Genomic DNA, 23279 nt, shown 5'->3' with positions numbered 1-23279 from the left:
CTTCTTCTTCTTCTTCTTCTTCTTCTTCTTCTTCTTCTTCTTCTTCTTCTTCTTCTTCTTCTTCTTCTTCTTCTTCTTCTTCTTCTCCTTCCTCCACCTCCTCCTGCTCTTCCTCCTCTTCCTCCTTCTTCTCCTCCTCCTTGTCCTCCTCCTCCTCCTCCAGCTCATCCCACTCCTCCCCCTCTTTCCCCCCTCCTCCTCCTCTTTACCCCTTCATCCACTTCCTCCTCCTCAGTTTCCTCCTCCTCCTCCTCCAGCTCCTCCCTCTCCTCCCTTGTGTCTTCCCCCTCCTTCCCCCCTCCTCCTCCTCTTTCTCCTTTCATCCTCCTCCTCTTCCTCCTCCTCCTCCTCCTTCTTCTTCCTTACAGCATAAAAATCTTTAGATTTTTTTCATAAGTAGTCTATTGCATTAAAAATACAAGTTGAAATGTCATATTTGGAAGAATATGAATTATAATTCAAGGCAATAAGTAGCAGAATTGTAAAATTATAGACATGTTATGCTGTGCTTTAATACAGTATTCTACTGTATATATAATATATGTCATAATTTCCATATATATGTAAATAAATCAAAAGTCATTTCAATAACCTAAAATTAAATTTCAAAAGAAGCAACACCTAAAATTTGCTAATCATTGAAAAACACAAAAAATTGGAAAGAAATTCTTTAGCAGTGCACTGTTTTCTATGAGAAGAAATTAAAGATTAATAATGCTACTTATAGCATAACTCATTTAGATACTTATAACTAATAGTCACTTTTATTAGTTATAGTTTATTAGTAACAATTTAGATCGACCACCTTGCTCTACCATTTCTGTAACAGTTTAAAAATCTACATATTTTAGGGCAAAAATTATTATCACACAAACTTAGTAACACTGATTATAAATCACATTTCATCTAGATATAAAAATGTGCTCATTTGACATTCTCATTAAAGTTGTTTCAATATTTTCTAATAGATTCAAGTTTCTTTTTATATTATTTTCTTCCTGATAAGAAATTTTACATGATGCATTAACTATATATTCTTTCATTAGATAATGCAACAGTCTTCTTGGAATATAATACAGAACAACATGCTTGGAATTCTTACAAAATAAATGGAGTTACATCAGGGAGAGTATATTTTCTCCTGGCCACAATATCCATGAAAGACAACAACTTGATGATTTAACTTCTTTTTTTTATTTTAATTTTTTTTAATTGTAAAGATGCTTTACAGAGGGGTTACAGTTACATGAGTATGACAATGAGTACATGACTTGTCGAACATTGTTACCCTTTCCCTTATTCTGTCCCACTATCCCTCCCCCCATCCCTCCCACCACACACTCCTCTCCAACCCAACCACCCCCACCTTGGCCTGAAAGTTCCTTTCCAATATACTGTCCTTGGGTATCATTGTTATAATCAGTCATCCTGTGTCCTGTGTCCTTCATTTAGCATCATCTTATATGGACATATGTGCATAGCATTTGAGCTTTTCAGCTCATCTGATAAGATTATCCTAGATGTATACTAATTATTGCTAATAGGGGAAACCATGGTACCTAAATTTCTTTGGATTTGGCTTATTTCACTTAGTATGTTTTTTCCAACTATTTCCATTTCCCAACAAATGGGGTGGTATCATTCTTTCCGATGGAGGCATACAATTCATATATATATATATATATATATTTATATATACATATATACATGTCACATTTTCTTGATCCATTCATCTACTGAGGGGGGTTGGTTCCATATTTTAGCTATGGTGAATAATGCTGTGATAAAAATAGTTGTGCTGGTAGCTTTAGCATGGCCTTGTTTGTTTTCATTTGGGTAAATGCCCCAAAGTGGGATTACTTCTAAGATGTTAATTTCAGATCTAATTGTATATGTTTGATATTAAACTCAATTTAGAATAAACATCATTGAACACTTTTTTATAACCGTGCTAAGAGATTTTAGCAGACGTTGGAGTTTTTTACTAATAGATGGGTTGTTCTATTAGTCACCAGAGATTAATAATTTAATCATGTGCTTAATGATTCTCTAGTTGGTCTTTTTTCATTTCCTTTGATAAAATGTGATGTTCATAAAGTGTCTTAAATCTTGCCATAAAAACATGAAAAACACAAAAACAACTGAGCTGTGACAGTTTAGTTTCTATAACATGCCCCCAAAGAGACATTTTCTATGTGATCTCTTTGCAAATTTTGTTGTTGAAAAGATAATCATGTAAGTTCCAAATAGAGAAACACTTTGCTCTTCAAATTGCTAGGGTAATAACAGATAGCTATATTCAAAAATGAGCCCTCTTACACACTTCCCATTTGACAATACTATTTCCGTTAAATTAAGTAATCACCTTCCTGGGGTGAGCATTTCATGCTTCAAATATGGGTTGATTAATGATTAGTGTTCCTGATAGGTGGTCACCTGCTTCATCATTAGATTTTCAGAGAGCATTGGTGGCTTAGCTGAATGAACCCAGCAAGGAAATCTGTATAATTCAAAGGAGTGGCTTGTTTTCCTGCTATCCATGTGTCTGCCATTTGCTCAGCAGCTACATAGCTTTATTCAGTTTTTTTTTCAACCTTCTCACACACACACATAGAAGAAATATAGCCAACATTAGTTGGACTAATTTTAATTTTAAAATTAAACCACACAATGTGTTGTATTAATTGTTACCGTTATTACAAAGCTGATATATAAAAGGGTTACAGTTGCATGAGTCAGGTAATGAGTACATTTCTTTTTGAACAGTGTTACCCTTTCCTTTTTCTCTCCCAGGTTTCCCTCCCATTTCTCCTCATAAGTTGTGTAGTGCATTTTCAATGCAGTGGCTAGGACCACTACTGTATTTGTTGACCATTTATCTCCCTAAACGGGTACATTTACAAACAAGAAAAAACATAATTTAAAATTTTATGTATTATGTTTTAAGGAATACTTAGGCATTACATTACAGTGTTATATATATCTAAATCTTGCAAATTAATATGGGATTAGTATATCCTTCACCTCATAGAGCTACCATTATTTTCTATGTATGTGGTGAAAACACTTTAATCTCTAATTGCTTTGCAAGCATACAATATTGTTACTAATAGTCACCAAGTTCTACCTTAGGTTTTCAGAACTTATTCCATCCCTGTATAACCTTTGGCCAATGCCTTCCCACTCAGCTCCATTTTCTGGATACCACTCTTCTGTTCTCTACAATATGCTCCATTTCCTTTTAAATTTTGACATATCAATGGGTTATAGCAAATCTCTTGTCTATTGTTCATAGGCATGTGTTCATAGGATTCCTAACTTTTGTATGTTAAATTCTATATCAAGTTATATAAGAACAGGATTTTCTCTTTTTATCTGTTGAAAACAAGCTGGTTTTATTTTGGCTTTTGTAAATAATGCCCTCATAAACATGTAAGTGTAAATATATCTCAAATATTGTGGTTTATAACATTTAGATACATATTACCAGTAAGAATATTAGAATATTAGTTTGTATATATTTGTCTTCTCTCTCTCTCTTTCTTTCTCTCTCTCTCTCTTTCTCTCCATCTCTCTCCATCTCTCTTTCTCCTCCTTTAATGTTATTGGTGTCTGAATTTAGCTTGGGGTCTTATTTAGCTTGATTCCTCAGCGAAAACTCAATCAAATGAGCCATGCCTTAAAAGGAAATAAAAAGCTTATTTTTGGGTGATTGAGATGGACTCTTCTAGATTCTTCTGACCCAGCTTGCTTTGAGACATGATCATCTGGATCTTAGTTCTTCCTATGAAAATCAACAAATCCAAACACATTTGTGGAAATTACATGATCATCTGAGCATCCTAGTAGGAGAAGAACTCTCAGTAATCAGAACAGAAAATAATGAATTGCTACAAAATTATGGATATATGTTTCAAGTTAAAAACTAACATGGTATTTTAACATAGTCGAAAGCTTGTCTTTTCAGATTAGTTTAAATAAACATATTTGTTCTCACTAGTTTTATTAATACACTGATAGAAATTCTCAGCATAGAAATTAGGAAAGAAAATGAAATAAGGTGATTCAAACAAAGACATTAAATCACTTCTTTGCAGCTCACATAGGTTCATATAAAGAACATCATAGTGACCACAAAAGTTCTTTAAACTTCACACAGATTTAGTGCAAAATTTGTTCCATTTATTTTGCATTCCATGAAAAATTACTTGCATTTTTTCTATACACTAAAATGGAACTATCCAAAGGATAACTCAATGAAATAGTCCCAATTAGAAGAGCATCGAAAATATTAAAATATCTAGAAGCAAATGTAATCAAGAAGGTGAAAATTTTATACACTCCAAACAATAAAACACTGATAACAGAAATTGTAGCATGCACAAAGAAGTGAAAAGATGTCCGGTGCTGTGAATTAGACAAAATTATGTAACTAAAATGCCTGTTGTAATTGGGACTCTTATGGCTTAACTGAATTGCTTTGCCACCTAGAAGACATTAAAAACTCATGTTTTTGGAACTAGAACTAAAGGTATCTTCTCCAGTCTCTCGTTCTGGATCTGACGTGATGTTTATCTCCTAGAACAGCAATGTTGGTTGATGCACACATATGTGTCTGCTGGTACTAAAATGATAAGACTCCGTGCCTTTTGGCCGTAACAACTCTGTTGGAGCTGGGGAACCCTACACTTGCAACCACCCTCTCCAGAATCAGCTTTTGAAGCCCGTAAAGTCAATATTATGTTCCAGTTTCTACCCCAAAGCTTAAACCAAAGCTGTGTCTAGTAATTCCTTCATTCCCACTGCTTCTGCATGCTCATGGTAAAGTCTGCTATAATGTGAAACTTCACAGTCTTTCTGTCCAAAGGCTGAAACTATTGGAAATATAACAGATATATTTTACGTGGAGAGGTGGAACCGAAGTTTTGGAAACCGTAACAAGATTGCTGTGGGTAGTTATCTATCCTCCAATACAAATGCTTCAGGCCTGGTCCAAAGTGATGCTATTGGGAGGGACGGTGGAGCTTAGAAAGGTTAGACCTTATGAGCAGTCATTGGTCATTGGGAGCATGCTTGCACATGGATATATGTGTTCGACTCCTCTGTCTTCTACGATCTCTGTATCAAGATGTAATCTCTGCCTCTGATTCATCTTCCAACAATATTATGTCAGTGTCACTGACATAATGTGGCTGCTTTCTCATTGATTTGAACCCTTTCTCCTTCGTAAGTACCTTGTATCAGGTTGTTTGCAATAGTGATAAAAGATGGTTCATACAAAGCTTACATGTAAAACTTGGGACTGGAAACTAGTAGCAAACTAAAGGTACAGATCTATGGCATTGGTCAATAACATGAATTTTTGGAATGACCTTTAAATCACAGAAACAAAAGGGACAGTTGACCTATGAATATCTAATCAACAGGATAGTGGCCATCTGTGGGAAAGAAGAAAATTATGTTTCAGTAATAAACCCAGCAGAGGTTAATGTCTGAATTACTATAAGAAAATCTAACTCAACAGATTTCATATATTGTTAGATTTAAAAAATGCATTCTAATTTAAAAAATATGCAAAGGGCACAAAGTAAAAATATCTGATAGAGGATATATAAAAGAACATACATATTCTCAAAAATACATGATATTAGCAAACTGACAAAAGTACAATAAGATATTGTTATATAAGCCTAAAATGTCTATATCAAAATAAGAAGTGGTGGTGAGCATGTAGAGAAAATGAAATACTTTTACACTGTTGATTGTAATCTAAATTCCTGTAACCATTATGTAAATCAAAGTGGAATTTCTGCAGATAAAAAGAAGATTTATTCTACAATCCAGAGTTCGCATACTGAGTAGAGGTGGGAAAATAAAATTTACATAGATGTTTGTTCTCTCATAGTTTTGCAACATTAGCTAAACTATAAAATTAACGTAAAATTACATCAATAGACATATAGCATAGAAGGAGAAATATTGCACAATTTCATTGACACAGAATTAATAAAGCTAAATTGGAATAGGAGAGACTACAATGATGCTGAGTAGGCTGAAGGATGGGGATCATAAAGCGGGAAGTGAGGAAATTTTTGACAAGTAATAGGAAATTACAACAAAAACATTTTTAAGGAGTTTTACTTTCTACCACGGTGATGAGTTATAATGATAATGTGCTGTTTTTCACTTAGAGTAGATTTTAAAATCTTCTCATCAAAATTGTAAGGTAATACAAAGGGACTTACCTGACTTCAGCCATTCTACAATATAAGCACATTTCAAAACAATATTCTGTGACACATCAGCATCTACAACTTGTACTCATCAGTAAAAATTACTTAATTTAAAAAAAATAAAGGAAAATACATGTTAGAATTTGTGGAAAAAAAGAAACTTCTTTTGTGAGAGTGCTGGAAGTTATGTTGGTGTAATCGTTACAAAAAGAGTATTCAGTTTTCCATATGATTTTATAAAGTCTTATGATGCAGCAGTCTCACTTTTTTGTGTGTCTATCCAAACAATTAAGATGACAACCTCCTGAGTAACTTAACGAAGATTACAGACAAGAACCATCAGCATAGAGCCATACAAGCCATTAAAAGGAATAATGTATTCAAACCATGAAATTTGACTAAAATAACCAGCTCACTATTAATACATCTAACAGGTTGCTTTCTTAAATATGCCAATAACAACAGCTGAACAATGTTAATAAAATACTAGCTTGGAACCAAAAATCAACATTTCCCAAATATTACTTTAACATATGTGCACATATACACACCTACATACCCTATATAATATATGTTGTTGATATAATTACAGTGTTTCAGCATTAGCTTTCTTTGAAATAGCTAAAAAATTATTTAAGGAGTCTTTCTAGGGATACTCTCTCTATAGAGAGATAACTCAATAACCAAGTTTTAAAAGTGTACAATTGGTCACAATTCCAGAATAATGTCAAACATAAAAATTATAATATTTTTGAAGAGAAAAACTTCTAGTATTTGGATATTATGTACCATTATACTTTTTGTATTAAATCATACTTCATTCACATAAAAAGTTTTTTTATTATACTAGCTAATGTCAAATCTGCTTGCTAGATTATGATATATTCTGATAATATGACCAAAAACTTCTGCCTTGCTAGCCATATATTATAAAATATCCAAGAAAGGGACCCTTCTTGTCACTCTGGCCTTGCTATTCAGAAATTCTATCATCAATTTAGCTCTGTTGAATAATTGCTGCCATCCAGCCTGAGTCATTTGAGTAACTAGCTGTGCTATTATCATTGAGGATAAAAGTTCAAGGCACATTATCTCTTTTTTCTTTTTCCTTTAATTAAAAATAATCTTTATTAAATAGAAGGGTTACATAAATCTAGCTTTTGGACAATGTCACCTCCTCCCTTGCTTTCTCTCAGTTTCTCCTCCCCTCCCCTCAAGTTGTATAGTTCATTTACAACATAGTTTTAATAAGTATCACTGCTTGGAGCTCCAGTGGCGCAATCAGTTAGCGCGCAGTACTTGTAAGTATCACTGCTGCATTTGTTCACTCTTTGTCCCACCATTTCTGTGCTCTTCCTATACCCCCTCCCAAAAAGATAATTTTACATACAAGACAAAAGATACAGAAGAGTAAAACAGTGACAAAGGAGAAAAACAAACAAACAAAATAACACAACCTTCTTGCTTCCATTTCTTGGTGTTCATTTTGATACATACCATTTTATCCGATGGTATGCACATAGCTATTGAGTCTTTGTAATCCTCTCCTAACAATATCCTCCTTTGGTCTGACTGTATGAATATCTAGTGTCCTTTATAGTTTATCATGTCCAAGTGTACTCTTTTGTTTTATCCAGAGTGTTTATTGCAACACTGTTTAGCATAGCCAAGTTATGGAATAAACCCAGATGTCTTGAAATAGACCAACAGATCAAGAAAAGGCAGAATATATGCACAATAGAATTGTATACTTCCATCAGAAAGAATGAAACTGTACCATTCATAAACACATGGGAAAACTTGGGAAAAATATATTGTAAAGTAAGCCAAACCCAAAGAAACACAGGTGCATGTTTTCCCTCATTTGTTGTAACTAGAATCTACCTACAAATTACAAGTACCCACCCCATATTCTTGATCAAAACTTAGCCTAGTGATGCCGAGGGCTCATTGTATACCTTTCACAAAAGTTAATTTTTTAGTTTACTTTCATATAGATGTTAGGTATATTTTTCTTTTTTTAATTAAGTTTTTTATTGTGAAAATATTATACAAAGGGGTTACAGTTACTTGAGCAAGGTAATGACTACATTTCTTATCCATCATTGACCATTGTGGATTTTGTAGACAACTTTGTTTTCTGGAGGTACCATGTGTATTTGGGAACATCTCTCAGCTAGCAGGGCAGTGTTCACAAAGGCTATAGTTGTGGTTGGGCTCAGATGGCACATGTTTATAATCTTAGCTACTTAGGAGGCTAAGATCTGTGGATCAGGGTAAGAACCTAGTCCAGACAGAAAAGTCTATGAGAGTTTCTTCTTTAATTAATCACAGAAAATGCCAGATGTGACACTCAAGTGGTAAAGAGGTAGCCGTGAGGAGTCTAGACACAGTTCCCAGGTCCAGAATTCCTGTTCTAGAACTAGCAAAACAAACAAAAGCAAAAAGCTATCGTTGGTGACAGGCAGTCCTACACCAGTGTCTCACAGAAACTATAATCTAGATTGCATTTCATTACTCACACATCTCTCCTGTAGCAAAGATACATATTTTAAAAAAAAGATTGAGTTCTAGTTTTTGTTTCATCAAAATACTTCACAACTCTCTGCATATTTAATAAGATAATTATATACTTTTCTCCTAAAGGAGTTTTAAAATGAGTATTTTGTATCACTACTACTTCATACCAGTAATCACTTGGCATAAATTAGTATTGCTGATACTCTTATTGATGTAGCAGCACAATCTTCCCTTTATATAGTTTTGTTTTAACAATGTTTTTTTCTTACAATTTTCTGCACATTACATCATTTTTGTGGTTATTTCAGAGGTGTCAAATTATATTTCATTTATTCGATTATTTAAAATCTTAGGTTAATGTAATGATTTTTATGTGCCTTTTGAAAAGCACATTTTTGACTCCTAGATGCATCTACAACAGGTGTGGTGGGGTCACCCTCTTCCTTCTTTGCTTCTTTATATGGAATGGTGATGCTTCTTTGACATCTTTGGATTCTCTAAATATTTGGAAGCCAGATTCTACTCTTCCAGTCTGTAGCTCAGCTTTTTCATTTGTTCCCAGTGGCATTTCAGCTTCTATGCTTAAGGTAGACAATGGCTATTATTACTTACTTTGTAGCTGGGCCCTGAAATAAGGAATGAAAGAGTTGGAAGACTTAGGCACTGAACTTTTACACTTCCTTCATACATCTATCTAAATTTCATTAAGTAACATACAAAGATGAATGTTTACTCTGTACTATTGGAAATATTCTACCTTATAAAACATCTGTCTGGATTTAGACTGCTCTATTGAATCAGGATATCCTATTGAGTTGATTTAGGTTCCTGTTATTTCATGTTGGAGAAAATTAGCCTAATCTAATAGTAGAAAATGTGGAATCAAAGGTGAATTTGGAGTTCTTGCAATAATAGCAGTGACATGTAAGATTTTCTTTTCAGAGAACTTTACAAGCGCTTCCTTCCTACATCATGAGTATCTTTCTGATTGTCTATGTCTTTCATTTTACTTAAGACAGCTCTGTTGCTAAATATTTTTGAAGACTTAACTTGCTTAATTTAAATCTTTACTAAACAAAGAACCAACAAAAGAAAAACTACCAGAATTTGGTGTGCTGTGTCAAAAACATTCATCTCAAATTTCTCAACACATAATTTTGAAATGAGTCTCTTCCAAAAATATGCTTGGTCTCAAATTTTGATGGTTAGTTTTGAAAAAATACACAAAAATCTTTAAGGGTCATTGAATCAAGATCTCTCAAAAACTATTTGGTCTTTTCAAAATATTTACTTCAACACTAGGTAGGTGCTGGTGACATTTGCCTACAATCCTAGGCATCTGTGAGGCTAAGAATGGAAGGAAAGATGTGCTTCCAATTCCGGCCAGGCAGAAAAATTCTCAACCCATAGTTGAATGCACTTGCACATGTACCTGGAAGGCACAGATTAGAAGGATTAGGGTGTCAAGCCAGCCCTAGAAGAAAAGTTTATGGACAGTGCAACAGAAAGGAATCAGAGCAAGTGGCACATGTCCGTGACCCTAGCAACCATATGAAGCCAGAAAATAGGTGGATTACAGCTCAGGAATGAACCTGGGTGGGAAGTGAGACCTTATCTTATCAATAACCACTGAAAAGCAGGCTGGAGGGTCTGTATGGCTCTGCTGTTTTATACCAGACTAGCAAGTATGAGGTCTTGACCTAGTGCCTTGAAGACAACAAGAACCACTAGAACCACCATCATCACTACTACCACAACACACCGACCCACATATTCCCAAAGAGAACACTATGGAATGTGAAACATCTGCTTTGATTCATCGCAATGTAAAACCTAATTTATGATGAGCTCTTACCTTATACTTAGAAATAGACAGACAAATAACTCATATATAGAAACAAACTCTCATTTTATTAAACTCTTGAATACCCAGTGGCTTACAAGTGATCTCTGTCATTGCACATGACCTATTTAACATTTTCTGGAAATTAAAAAAACTCATTTGAATCTAACCATTTTTATAAAAACATAACACAAATATGCAGAATGCTGGCTGGGTTCATTGGTTAGTCACATATTTCAATATGACCATTATGGCCATAATGGTGGTTGATATTTTGTAGTTACACTTGTGTCTTTACTTGCTATTGAATGGTAATATCACATATGACATTCTCCTGACAATCTTTATGCCTTTGCCATTTGGGAATCTTGTAAATGTGATAATAGTGAAATTTAAGACATTCTATTCACAATTGGGAATGCACATCAAGTGCACTTTGCTCAGGAGAATTCTGAGGAAATGATGATATTATAGAAGAATTGTCCTGGATATAGATCTCTCATAGGGTGATATTTAATAAGAATTCTACTAATAAGAGTTCCAACTAAAAATACTCTTTTGGAAATAATTCCTTAAATCTAGTTTCATATTTTAAATAAGCCCATTGTCTCTTCATATTAGAAAATAAACTTGGAGGGGCTGGGAAGGTGGCTCAGTGGTAGAGTGCTTGCCTTGCATGTATGAGGCCCTGGGTTTGATTCCTCAGCGCCACATAAGCAAAAGAAAAAAGCCGGAAGTGGCGCTGTGGCTCAAGTGGTAGAGCGCTAGCCTTGAGCTGGAGAGCTGAGGGACAGTGCCCAGGCCCAGAGTTCAGGCCCCACAACCGGACCAAAAAGAAAAAGAAAAGAAAAGAAACTTGGAAACCCATGTACACAAGCAATATTTGAGTGAGATATTCAGGCTTTTTTTCTCTCTGATGTGTAAGCTGATCCCTACTGAGAAAATGAGTTTTTCATGCAAGTGGCTTCTTCGTATTTTATATTCCAATTCAATCAGTTGTAATTAAATTTAGACTAATTAAAATGGGAAATCAAAAAACAAATGATTTGACAAGGTGAATAATTCCCATAAGATTAAGAAGAAACTTAAAAGTAATTTTTCTCAGGCAAGGAGAAAATTATCATCATTATAGGTGAATATACTGGAATAGTTTTATTGTAAGAAATTGTTAACATAGTATAAAAGAAAGAATACTATAGTTGATCAGGAAATTAATTTTAACTTTTTATCCCTATAATCATGAGTAAAACATATGTTTATTAAACAAAAATCTCTCTATAGAGATGAGCCTAAGGCATCTAAAAATATATCAAAAGTAACAAGCTCTTTGTAAGTAACAAGTTCTTTGTAATTATAAAATACAATTTAGGTTGTGTATTTATAATGTCTGTATGAGTCATTTTAAGTAAAGAGGAAAATATGCTTGCTTTATTTTCCACTTACCTATTTACTTCAAAAGTCAGTACACCAAGTCTTGTTTTGTTTTTTGTTTTTTGTTTGTTGGTTGTGGGGCTTGAACTCTGGCCCAGGTGCTGTACCTCAGCTCTTCAGCTCAAGGCTAGCAGTCTACCATTTTGAGCCAAAGTACCACTCCCAGTTTTATGTTGGTGAACTGGAGATAAAAGTCTCATGGACAAATAAAAAAAAAAAAGAGTCTCATGGACTTTGCTGTCTGGCTTTTAACCAAGATCTTCAGATCTCAGCCTCTTGAGTAGCTAGCATTACAGCCGTGAGCTACTGGTGCCTGGTTTATGAGGGATTTTTTAAAAATTTAAAAACTATCAAAATAACATACATTACATTAAAGCCGGAAAAGCAATTGATGGAACCATACAAATTGGCTTATTATTTTGACAATACTTGTTAAATATTAAATAGATCATTTACTTTAACTGTATCATCAACTCTAACTTTTCTAATCTCCCTACGAGAGGGCTAAGATGACTTGATTTTTTTTTCTGGAGTTGATAGTCGGATGACAAGAAGAAAGGGAATAAAGTGAGAACACCTTGACTTCCATTGCAATGCACTTTCATTTATGCTACAAAACATTACCTAAAAAATGTTTATAAAATTAAATACTAATTTGGCCATCTATGTTTCTTCACACAATCATATTCTGGGTTTTTCCAGCCAACTAATATTTTTATACCTGGATGAAACTTTCTTAAATCTAGGAACATGGAGGGGGTGGGAGAGGTTGGAAGAATAGAGGTACATTCTGAAAGGGTGACACTGAATGAAATGCAGGATCATAAACCAACAAGTTTGAAGCCTCTTTGTTCAACTTAAAGATAATAATAATTAAAGAAAATGATGAAGGATGTCCTTTCAGATGTACTGCCCTGGGCTAATTAAGACAATTAAAGACAAAGCACAGAATTTCAACTCCTTTGTCCAGAACATTCTTATAATCACAGACAAGTTAGTCACTGCCTTTCCTTGAGGTTATTCCAACTCCTATTTGCTTTAGTCTGACTCATTTCAGCCTCTACCCATGAATCTCTGATATGGGTTGTGTCTTTTGGACCATTACAATTGCCCACAGCACACTGCCTATAAAAATTTTAGAGATTTTTTGGTTGTTAAAGTCAACATTGCTTCCATCATTGCTCATTATTATTTGAATCAATAATTAGCCAATTATCAATTACCCAATTATCAATTATCATTTCCGAATGTTCCTTACTAATACCCAACTCCACAAATGCAGGGCACAGGTTCTGAATATCACCTACAGTGGCATTTTCAATTATTTTCCTTAAATATATAGTGAAATCTTTTAAAAACATATAGTTCTTTATCTCTTGTTTGGGTTATCCTGAACAATTCTTTCTATTCTCTGCTGGAAGCATGCAATTATTCAGTTGCCTTGTTAGATGACACTTCATTTCCACATGAATTCTCTAACTCTCTACTCCATTGCCAGGGCTGTGTTTTCTCTCACCACTGTAACACATTATTGGAAATTCCATTGCATGTAATAATAAGCTAGATTAAAGCAGTAGAAATGATGTGTCTTACAATTCTGTAGGTCAAGAGAATGAGTCATTTCCAATGTGGTGCAAATCAGAGCATCAGACCAGTTGCCTCTGCTTTGGATAATGTACGAGAGAAACCCTTTCATTCACATTTGCAGCTTCTCTATCTTGCTTGCACTTCTTGTTCTATTACCTTGTCTTAAAACTCAAAACAATGAAGTTGTTTCCCTCTTTACAGCATTGGTCACTGACTATCTTGACTCTTTCATTTGAAAGAAAAACAGTTTTAGAAAAAGTGGACCCTGGGAACTTTGAATATACCACTGCAAATGAGAGCTCTATTAAGTAAAATCACTGAATGCTCAGAGTACACAGATTTCAGAAAAGCATTCCCAATGATTGATTATATATATATATATATATATATATACACATACGTATATGTATATATATATATATGTATATATATATATATTGCCACAGAACTTGCTGCCTTTCAACAAATCTAAAACTTTCAAATTTTTAATCTAAATTGATCATGTTACATACCTTTTTTGGCTTAAAAAGGTTAATATATTTTTTCTTGCATTTTGTGCACCATTACTCTTAGTGAAGCACATTTTCACAATTATGAAGGACAGGGAACAGCAGATCTCACTGCTTTCAATGCGAAGTTGAGACCTTCTCATTAACTGAGCTGCACGATACATGTGCAGGAATTTAATATTTTTTTGCCTTTGAAATTTCTTTTAATAATAAATCCACAAATAAGACAGACTCACTGTATCCATGTTCTTGGACCCCTAACTAGCAAAATTATTTCCTTTTTTTCTCATTGGTTTTATTGCTAATGGTTTACAATTTCAAAAGTTTATGTACATATGACCATATAAGATGATGCTAAGTGAAATGAACCCCAAAATAGGACTCAAGAGGTTTTTTTCTTTGTGGCTGTTGTTTTTAATGTACTTATAATGTACTATGTGACTTTTTTTTGTATGTTCTTCCTCAGTGGTATAATCCCTGTTGTCATTGTATTTGATTCCAGTGTCCTGCATCGTATATATACATTTTTCTAATTTGGAGAGGGGAAGGGAAATAACAAAATGCTGAAACAATAATACAGGTTGACCCATTGTAACTATACAAGACACTTTGTTGAAAGTGAATTTAACTACTTTGGAGGAGTTGGGGAGGTGGGGAGGGAAGGGATGGAAGGAGTAAAGGAGGAGGTAACAATGCTTGATAGGAAAGGTACTCATTACCTTACTCATGTAACCCCTCTACACAGTATTTTTACAATAAAAAAGTCAGAGCCCGGCGCCGGTGGCTCATGCCTGTAATCCTAGCCACTGAGGAGTCTGAGATCTGAGGATCACGGTTCAAAGCCAACCCAGGCAGAAAAGTCTGTGAGACTCTTATCTCAAATAAACCACTAGAAAACCGGAAGTGGCGCTGTGGCTCAAGCGGTAGAGCGCTCGCGTTGAGCTAAAGAGCGCAGGGACAGTGCCCAAGCCCAGCGTTTAAGCCCCACAACCAACAAAATAAATAAATAATAAAAAATTAAACATTAAAAAGTCAGATATTGAATACATTTCCTTTTAACAATGTTATCTATCCCTTCCCTGATTTTCTCCCTCCCAACCTCCCAACACCCCAAGTGTTCATCTTCGACAGTGTCTAGGGAGTATAACTGCTGAATTAATTTACCTTTTTCCCCACTGTTTCTGTTTGCATCTGCAAGTTTCTTCCTCCCCCCAACCCCTGCTTTTTTGTTGCTTTTTTGTTGCTTTTTTGTTGTTGATCGTGGGGCTTGAATCTGGGCCTGAGTACTGTCCCTCAGCTCTTCAGCTCAAGGTGAGCACTCTATCACTTGAGCTACAGCACCACTTCAGGTTTTCTGGTGGTTTTATTGGAGATAGGAGTCTCACGGTCTCTCCTGCCCGGGCTGGCTTTGAACCGCGATCCTCAGATCTCAGCCTCCTGAGTAGCTAGGATTACAGGGGTAAGCCACCCGCACCTAGCTGGTGGATAATTTTTTATTATTAACATTTCCTTTTTTGTTTATGTGATTATAACACTGATGTGCAGGGGAGTTATGGTTACATAAGTAAGGAAATAAGTACATGTCTTTTTGAAACGTGTTACCACTCCCTCATTTTCTCCCACTTCATCCCCCACTCCCCTCACCCCCCAATTGTAAGGTTCATTTCCAACATAGAGTCTAGTATTACTGGTGAATTTAGTTCATCTTTTGTCCCACCATTTCTGCTTCCCTTCCCCAAATCATATAAATTTATATACCCTTCAAAGGGTACAGCAATCAAAACAGTGACAAGAGGAAATAAACCAAAGTCCACCCAACTCAGGTATTAGTTTGAATTTTACACAAACTATCTTACCAAAAATCAATTCAAATATAGTAACTAAACACGTTATGAACAGAACATTGTAATTAGGAATTGTTGAGTTCTTGAGCATACACGAAGTTATTTCCAATATTGTTTGTTAGAATTAAATTAATGTTCAGTTTTAAAAAGTTAGTTCTTTTTACAACATCATGTTACTTTATAGAAAATATTTCAAATGAAATGTACACGTCTTTGTTTTGTTTTCCCTCTGGAACCTTGACCTTCTTCCATTTCTAGTTCAAATTTCACCTTAGCCTAAAAAATGTATGTAAATAGTGTCAGTGCAGAAAATGTCATGCTTCAACAACACATAGAAAGAGCAAAGTATAAAGTAAGGAGAAGGAAAAGCACTTTGGGGGATATCTTTTGATGTTTCCTACATTCTTCTAAATTGCAATGGCTTCTCATGAACAAGATGAAGGGCTTTTCTACTAATTTTATTATAGGTGTATATTCGTTTACATTTTCTTTATATATATATATATACATACATACATACATACACACATACTTTTTATTTTTTTGTCGGTCGTGGGGCTTGAACTCTGGGCTTTGGGTGTTGTCCCTGTGCTCTTCAGCTCAAGGTGAGTGCTTTACCATTTGAGCCACAACACCACTTCCGGTTTTCTAGTGGTTTACTGGAGATAAGTGTCTCATGGACTTTCCTACCAGTCTGGCTTTGAACCGTGATCCTCAGATCTCAGCCTCCTGAATAGCTATGCTTACAGGCATGAGCCACCAGTGCCCAGCTTATTTATTGATACTTTCAGTAAATCTTCTCATTCCTTGGGGTTTTTTTAACATAAAGTCATATCCAATCACTATTACATGCATTTTCACCAGATTTTCCATTCCTAAATGATAGCAAATTAAGAACATAGATGCATAGGACATATATACAGTCTGAATAGAATTTAATTCACTCATCTACCAAAACAATGGCTATTGTATTAACTTCTCTTTAGGCCATCATGCATGAATAATTTAGCTTTATTTTCACTGTGAAGTAAGGTTGCTGAAAAAGAATGATAGAATGCATTATAAGCTCTGTATACTATAGAGAAATCTCCTTTTATATGACTAGCATAGTATTTTTCCTTCAGTTTATTGGATTTGTGCAAATGTTTTTATTATTATAGAAATGCTGAGGGATATTTTTCTTATTTATTGAAATTAATTTATATTATTCACATAAATGTATCAGCCAGTGTTATGTAGAAACAATCAGTAAATAATTATTGGAAAATTCAACAATCTATACCTATAACATATGGAACAAACAAGAACAGCTTTTGTGACCTGGAATCTGTGAAAATTTGGGCTAAGACTTTTTTGCCTTTTATTTCCACAAACTAATGTAATACTTTTGTCCCTCAATCATATATATTTTTTTCTGAAAATACATAATATATATTAGGCAATTAGTTTATTCTAGTCAATTAACCTAGTTAATATAATATCTTCAAATCACCAATGTTGTTTTTGATATTCAGAATTTAAAGAAACTGAAGCTTACTGAGGCTAGACTACTGTAAAAGATATGTTTGGAAATGCCACCTTAAGATTTATGCCTAGTAATAATTCACTTTAAACATAACTATAATCAGAAGGCAATAGGGAGTATTTCCAGATATTACAGCTATCTAAGAATCAGCATGTTTAAAACTATTCCAGGTCAGACCATGGGCTTGATATTTACACTTTGGTATTTTTTAAATAAGTTTTTCATTGTAAGAATACTGTATAGAGGAGGGGTTACAGTTACATGAGCAAGGTAATGAGTACATTTCTTATCAAGCGATGTTGTCTCCTCCTTTGTTTTTCCACTACCATCGCTTCCCTCCCATCTCCACAACTACACTTCAACACCCCCTCTCACCTGCCTAAATTGTAAAGTTCGTTTTTTGACATAGCATCTGGTACATCTCATTGTTGCAATGGGTCCACCTGTATCCCTATTTGAACAATTTGTTTTTTCCCTTCCTTTCCCCAAATTATACCAACATCAAAACAGGGGTTATACTGTGGGAGAGGGACATACAAAGCAATAAAAAATAACATGGTACCTTATAAATACGTTATAAGCAATAACAAGAAAGAAAGAAAAAAAAGCACTTGTGTCCTTATCTTGGTGTTCATTTCGCTTAACATCATCTTATCTGACCTTTCTGCTTGTTTCAAATATATACTAGTTATTGCAATTAAGGGAAACCATAGGTCCTATGTTTCTTTGGGCCTGGCTTACTTCACTTAATATAATTTTTTCCAAGTCTTTCCATTTCCTAACAAATGGAACAATGCCATTCTTTCTGATGGAGGCATAGAATTCCATTGAATATATAAACCACATTTTCTTGATCCATTCATCTACTGTGTGGCATGTGGGTTGGTTCCATATCTTAGCTATGGTAAATAATACTGCAATAAACATAGTTGTCCTGGTAGCTTTAGTATGGTCTTGTTTGTGATCAATCAGGTAAATGCCCAAAACTGGGATTGCTGGGTCATAGGGGAGCTCTATGTGGAGTCTTTTGAGGAACTTCCACACTACTTTCCAAAGTGGTTGAACAAGACCTCAAGAACAATGAAATAGAATTGAAAACCAAGAAATGAACCCACAGACCTATAGCCACCTAATCTTCAATAAGGGAGCTAAAAAATAGAATGGAAGAAAGAGGGACACTTCAGTAAATGGTACTGGCAACATTGGTTAATCACCTGTAGAAAACTAAACTATATCCTTATATATCACCCTGCACCAGAATCAACTCCAAATGGATCAATGACCTTGGAGTCAAAGCAGACACCCTGAAAACATTACAGGACATAATAGGGGAAACCCTAGGTCTCATTGGCACAGGCCGAAATTTTCTTAACAGAGACCCAGAAACACAACAAATCAAAGAAAGGATGCACAAATGAGATTGCTTGAAGCTACAGAGCTTCTGCATGGCAAAGGACATAGCTACCGAGATCAATAGAAAGCCCACGGATTGGGAGAAGATCTTCACCAGCCATACAATGGACAAGGGTTACATATCTAAAATATGCTTGGAACTCAAAAAATTAAATCCCCCACAACAAATCCTCAAAGAAGCAACTGACCAATAAATAAGTGGGCTAAAGACTTAAAAACTTTTCTGAAGAAGAAAGAATGGCCAATAGACACATGAAAAAATGCTCAGCCTCTCTAGCCATAAAAGAAATGCAAATCAAAACAACATTGAGATACCACCTCACCCCAGTTAGAATGGCTATAACCAAGAACTCTAATAACAGAAAATTCTGTAGGGGATGTGGCCAGAAAGAAACTACTGCATTGTTGGTGAGAGTGTAAACTTGTTCTACACTTTGATATTTTAAGTTTTGTAACAACTCTGTTATGTAAACTTGTTATGTCTCAAGCATACTATTTCACTTTTCACTTCTGGAGCCCAGGTATTTAATAGAAATTGTCTCTAAAAAAGAGAAAGATAGGAGGAATTGGTGATTGAGTTTTGTCATACAATGACTACCTTTCTCTTTAGGGAATAGTTATTTGACTTGGGAACACATCATATATAGTCCACATGGCACAAAAATTCTACTGACTACTACTATAGAAGTTTGTGCATGGATTGTACTTCCTAGACAGTTTCCTTTATTTCCTAGTCATATCGCTTGGTTCAGAGATGCATCCAAAAGTGCAGCTAACACAAAGAGAATTGCTCCAGGAAGATTTCATATCTGTAGTTTGCATTGCCACAATACATGGGTACACCATTAAAAATGAGCACAAAATCAAAGGAAGTTGAGGAGGAATTTGAAACACAGTGGGAAGCTCTGGATGTAGACGTTTCAGATTTTCACTTGTTAATTGCTTCTTTTACTTCCTTAAGCAATAAATGATTTGGCCACAAAATATTTTATATGACCATAAATAGATGATCTCCTTTAGACAGTATACTCACATAGGAAGGTGATTATTTTGTGATGGTATTGTCTAGAGAATGCAAAGAGGCTGCTAGTCAGGCAAACTAACTTTACTGTCTCAATGGTGATCTCACAGTCTCAGTGGAAGTGGAGACCATGCAGCTGACACCTTGGGAGCATTTCCTGAAAGAGCATCTGTATCTTCCAACAAGTATGACATCTCACTATACATAATTCTTCATTCACATTTTGTTTACGAAAATACTAGGAAATATTTTCCTCTCTTGGAGTGAGTCCTGGGGGAAGCAAGTGTTTGGATCATTCATCTCACAGTTAGACTTTCACCATTTACCTTGCTTACCTATCTGTTCAGTGCTACCTTTGCTTACCTGTTTTGGCTCTAGAGATCTTTTCATGTGTGAGAGAGGTTTACTCGATGTTCAGTACTTTATGACACCTTTGAGATGAGGAAAGGCCATTTTTATAACTCATTTGGGACCTCTAAGTTTACACATGAGGAAAGTAGCTAAAATGCAATCCATTGCTTTGGCTAAGAATATGGAGCTACCAGTGGCTTTATTTTGTGTTCAAAGAACTCTGTAGAAACCATGCTTGCTTTCCTTTATTTATTACAGCTTGACAAAATATAAGCCTTCAAATCTAATCTACATTATTAAAGGGTAGTTTTCTTTAATTTCCTCCACCTCCTGAAAATTCTATAGGAGTAGAGTTATTATTTGTTTGTTTTTACTGTCTTTAATTATTATGTAATGTGAAATTTTCTAACAAGCTTTATCTATTGGAAATATACATATTCTTTTTCCATATTTTATGTTAGAATTATAAAACAACAAATTTCTCACTGCATAAAATATAAATGCTTACTCAGAACAATTAGCTATATTAATTCTAATATGAGCTATAATGGTTTTCTATATTTCCCTCGTGGTCATAGAAATGATAAGCACTAGAGGAGTCTTTGATCCTGGAGACTTTAAACATATGAGGTCATTTCTTTTAGAACAACTTACATCTCATATTCTGTCTGTGTCAGTTTCTATTCATATCTTCTTCTTCTATTACGTTTTTTTTTTCCTGTCTAGGGCCTTGCAATGATGTCCTCTTGATTGTATTTCCTCCTGTCCTACTCATGTGTAAGTCCTTTGTCTAATTGAGATCTTAACGGTAATTCCACCAGTTCCTCAAAAGTCACCCAACACGTCAATCCAATTTGGTTACTGGATCCTATAATCAACCATCCAATTCTATTTATCTATTTTGCATCACCATCTGAAATTGTGCACTTACAATATTCATAACTTTACATGATCTTTCCCTTTGAAGACACTCTTAACTAGTAACTACCTCTATTCTTCAACACTGTGTTCCTCCATAGATCATATCACATATACCGAGTAACTTGGAATAATAAAGTACTTATAAAATGAGCAATAAAGGTATTTTGAAATAGAAAAAGTCAAGTTTCAAAACAATTTCAAAAGGCCTGATTTGTCTTCATAGATGAATTTTTCATTTCCCTAATGTAGGTCAGACGGTTATCCTGTAAAGTCCAATCCAACATTAAACCTCACTGGGCTGTAATTACCTAAGTAAATTGTGGATATCAAACAACAATAATAATCCAGGTTATGAACATTCCATTTATTCTCTCTTAATGGTTCTCCTATATTGAAAGGAAATTAAAATTATGAAATTTAATCACTTACCTTTCCGAGCATCTGCAGTTATGTTATAATTAGAAGCAAAGGGATTATTATAGCATTTACTCTTCGGTTCTTCCAGATCTTCCTGTGAGTTTATTTGGAGTACTTTTTCAGGAGATTAAACTAATTTTAAGACAAATTCTATTAAATGTATTAGTTTATATGATACATTCAAAATTTTACACAATGTAAATTTTGTGTTCATGATATATAAATCCAGTTTTGTGCTTCCTTATGAAAGGCAATTTTCTCCCAAATGGACACAGCCTCATTTGTTACTATCTCTTCCATCTCCATGTATTTTTGTGGCAATAAATATACTGAAGAAGTTGATAAAAATTTACATCCATACTTTAAATAGCCATAATATTTAATAAATCTTTCATATCACTTTATTTCTTTTATTTCTCTTTGCATTACGTTTTAGGCATCATCACTGAACTCAAGATGTCTTATTTTTCTTGAATGATGCTGATAAAATTAAATGTTAAAACCACATAATATATTGTAGAAATGATCAAATTAAGTAATCTGTTAATTTATTTTGTTTTTTTTTTTTTTGTTAGTCATAGGGCCTGAACTCTGGGCCTGGGTGTTGTCCTTCAACTCTTCAGCTCAAGACTAGTACTCTACCACTTGAGCCACAGCACCACTTCCACCTTTTTTTTTTTTTTTGTTTATGCGGTGTTGAGGAATCGAACCCAAGGCCTCAGACATGGGAGGCAAGCACTCTACCACTGAGCCACCTTTCTAGCCCAGTAACCTGTTAATTTATAAACTTTGTTACCGTGTTACAGAATATAGAGTGAGGTAAATATATAATACTTTATATATTATGTTAGTTTTACTCACTAAAAACTTAGTTTTAAAAAGCTCATGCCTGGGCTGGAAAGGTGGCTCAGTGGTAGAGCGCTTGCCTTGCATGCGTGAGGCCATGGGTTCAATTCCTCAGCGCCACATAAGCAAAAAGCAAAAAGCCGGAAGTGGCACTGTGGCTCAAGTGGTAGATCACTAGCCTTGAGCTGAAAAGCTGAGGGACAGCACCCAGACCCTGAGTTCAGGCCCACGACTGGACTCAAAAAAAAAAAAAAAGTTCATGCCTTAAAATCAAATGGAATATAGTTAAAGATAAAAATAATGGATAAAAAATAAGAACTAATACATTTTAAAGTGATATATTTGTTAACATGCATTTTAAAGTAATAGGATGATAGTTGTCAACCTAGAACTGAATATTTGACCATTTAAAATATTTTCTTCTTGATTTTCTTTTTTTCTTGATTTTTCTTTTTGCATGTTTTGCTAAAATTATAGCAAAATGAAGACTCTATGTTCATATTAATATTGGACTTTATCCTCTTTCTTAAACTTCAACTGCTTTTTATAGAATATTTGCAATACTATATGCAGATATTATAATTTTTGGAAGAAAACAATGATCTGTTTACAATTGGTGTATGCAGAGATATCTCAATATAGAAAAATTTCAATCATATTTGAAAAGCTAACTTTACTAAAAACATTGCAAGAACAATGAGAAGTACAAGTTGTCATGTCCAAAACAAGCTTTACAACGTTGGTGGGGGGGGCAAGGGGGGGAGGAGTGGGAGTGGGAGTGAGGGGGGGAGTGGGAGGCTGGGAGGGGATGTGAAGGG

The sequence above is a fragment of the Dipodomys ordii genome, unplaced genomic scaffold (assembly GCF_000151885.1).
Source record: "Dipodomys ordii isolate 6190 unplaced genomic scaffold, Dord_2.0 Scaffold21, whole genome shotgun sequence".
NCBI classification, from domain to species: domain Eukaryota; kingdom Metazoa; phylum Chordata; class Mammalia; order Rodentia; family Heteromyidae; genus Dipodomys; species Dipodomys ordii.
This window is presented reverse-complemented; position numbering follows the sequence as displayed.